This window comes from Drosophila navojoa, chromosome 5, assembly GCF_054131105.1.
Source record: "Drosophila navojoa isolate 15081-1374.11 chromosome 5, UAZ_NAV_1.0, whole genome shotgun sequence".
Lineage (NCBI taxonomy): Eukaryota > Metazoa > Arthropoda > Insecta > Diptera > Drosophilidae > Drosophila > Drosophila navojoa.
The window spans coordinates 20,416,223-20,419,038 of NC_142893.1; positions in this window are offsets into that span (position 1 = coordinate 20,416,223).

Below are 2,816 nucleotides of genomic sequence, written 5' to 3' on the forward strand. Positions count from 1 at the left end.
GTCTTCTTCTTTTTTTTGGGGCTCGCTAATTGAAGATTATGCCTAGCGCGTGTCGAATGGCATTCCATGGATCGCTTTGGCCAGCCTGGGTGGGATGAGCCATGAGCCATGAGCAGCAGCTGCCTGTTGGGCTCGAGCTGAGCTGAGCTGAGCTGAGCTGAGCTCGGCTAAGGCCAAACGGGTTCGGCATTAGACGCATACGTGCTCCAAAATGGCCATCGGCTGGCAGTCCAGCGACTTGCGTTTCCTTTATTCCGCAGAAGTGTAAATTGCGGCTCAATGTGCGAAATTATCATTTCCATATCGGGTCTAAGAATTTTAACGGCCATTTGTGTGCGCAGTCAGCAGTCAGCAAACAGCGACAGTAGCAGCAGCAGCAGCAGCAACGAGCTGCAACAAAATCATGTCGACTCGTACACAAACTTGCAACTCGCAACTTGCAATTGGCAACTGGCAACTGGCAATTCGCAACTCTGTTGGCGGATTTACGTGGAATTGCAAACGGCTGTCTTCCTGCTGCTGCTGCTTCTACTGCTACTGCTGCCGTTGCTGCTGCTGCTGTTGCTGCTGAGACAGACAGGTGGACACCCAATATGGCTATTGAGTTATTCACTTTGACATGCCGGCAGAGACAGTGGCATTCCGCTGTGAGGGAGCAACTGTTCCAGCTGGGCGGTCGTTGCAGCACCACAGAGCCAGCCTCCTGCTGCCCGTCTCCTGCTCCCGATGTGCGACTGCTGCTAAACTGCAGCTGGAATGCGTATTAGCAATAACATTGTGCATATTTTATATTTTGGCAGCAGGGCAGCAGGGCAGCGGCGCTGGCGGTGGCGCTGGCGCTGGCGTTGGTTGAAGAGTTATGACAACGTTGCATAGTTGCCAAAGTATTTTTGGTGCGTGGCAATTAGCAGCGTTGCTCATACGACGCGTTGTCCACTGCAGCAGCCACAGCACCATATCCTTGCAATGGGCCAATTTGCACATAAGGTCAGCCAGCAGCTGCAGGAAATGCTACAGTGGCAGCGCAGCAGCAGCAGCAGGAGTGGCAGGAGGAGCAGCGGCCGAATTCGTGTCTGAGTGGTGCATGGAGTTTATCAAAATACGCGAGTGTCCCTGTCTCTGTGTCCTTTCGCCATTATTGCGTGTCTGTATGTGTGCGTATGTGTGTGTGTGTGTAAATCCCCCACAGAGGTAACTGCTGTTGTTGCTGTTCAAGTCCAACCCTTGGCAAAGATGTCTGCTAGCGCTGCTTGCTGCCTGCACACACACACACACACACCCGTATACACATACACAATGACAGCAAAACCTGTTTTTACACAGACACACACACACACAGAGACACTTCCAAGGGGTTCACGCTGTGTGCTTGCCATGGGGCGGAGACTTTGCCGCTGTCGCTGCCTCTGCCTCTGCCTCTGTCTCTGCTTCTGTCTCTGCTGCCTCTGCTGCCTCTGCTGCTGCTGCTGCTGTTGTTGTTGCCTTTTTACTTGCTCTTATCTGATGGCAATAAGCCGAAACCCGAAGCTACCCGCTCGGCACCCTCGCTGCGCTCGCCTCACGCCCGGCTTGTTGTTGCTGATATGTTGCATGAAATGAATTGTTTGCTTGCCATGCGAATACATCAAGCCAGGCGCTGCTGCTGCTGCTGCTGCTACGCACACTATGGTCGTCTCGCTCGCACGCACGCCATTCGGCCAGGGGCGGCTGAGTTGGAATGAAACTAAAACTGGAACTGGAGCTGGAGCTGGAGTCGAGCTGAAGCCATAACCAAACTGTGTTGTTTGGCCAAAGTTTGGCAAATGTTGCAACTGTTGTTGTTGTTGTTGTTGTTGCTGCTGCTGCTGTTGTTACTGTTATTGTTGTTTGAGGTGTGTTCGCCTTGGTTGGTTTCTTTTGCGCCTGTTTGTTTTAATATTAAAATCGATCCAACGAAGTGAACTGCATTTGCGGCACTTGCACTTGAATGCATTTTAAAGCAGCTCAGTTGCATATTTTTTGTGTGCTATCTCTGTCTCTTTCTCTTTACGTACTTTTTGCCTTTATGTCGTTGGTTGTTGTTGTTTTTATAGTATTTTATTTTTACCGAATTTCAGCGATTTCAACAATTTCTGTTTGCATTCACGAGGCATTTGGCGTTATGAAGTGCATATATATGTGTCTGCATACATATGCATGTGTGTGTGCATGTTCATACGTGTGCATTATTAACCAAATATTTTATATTCATCTCTGCGTCTGTCTCTGTGTGTGTGTGTCTGTTTTTTTTTTTTTTTTTTTGTATATTTCGAGCTGCATTTCATGGCATTCGTCGACTCGTCTATTTGGGCTTTCGTGTGGGTCGTGGGCGCAACGAATTCCCTTTTAATTAACTCAATTTCATGCCATTTACCACTTTTTTCTCTGATCCAAACATATTTCATATATGTTTTACACTCCATCCCATCTCTCTTTGCATCTCCCTCTCTCTCTCTCTTCCCATTGCGGTAATCAGTTTTCAGCTTTTGTTTTTCACCGCTTAAATATGATTGCATAAAATAATTGAGAAAGCATGCAAGTCATGCTCGGGAAACCAACAAATATCCAATGTATGCATTAATTAACAGTTTTCGACAAACTAACTTTTCGATGATTTACTTTGCCTATCACATTTTGCTGTAAACGAAAAGGATTTAACTACCAGGAAATACGAATGATATTTCCCTAGCAATTTGCTGCCAATTCGGTTCATAGTTTGAGTTTAAAGTATTTCACTAGAGCTTCGACTTATGAAATAACCCTTTTATAGTAAAAAGATTGGAGCTCAAAAAAATTAA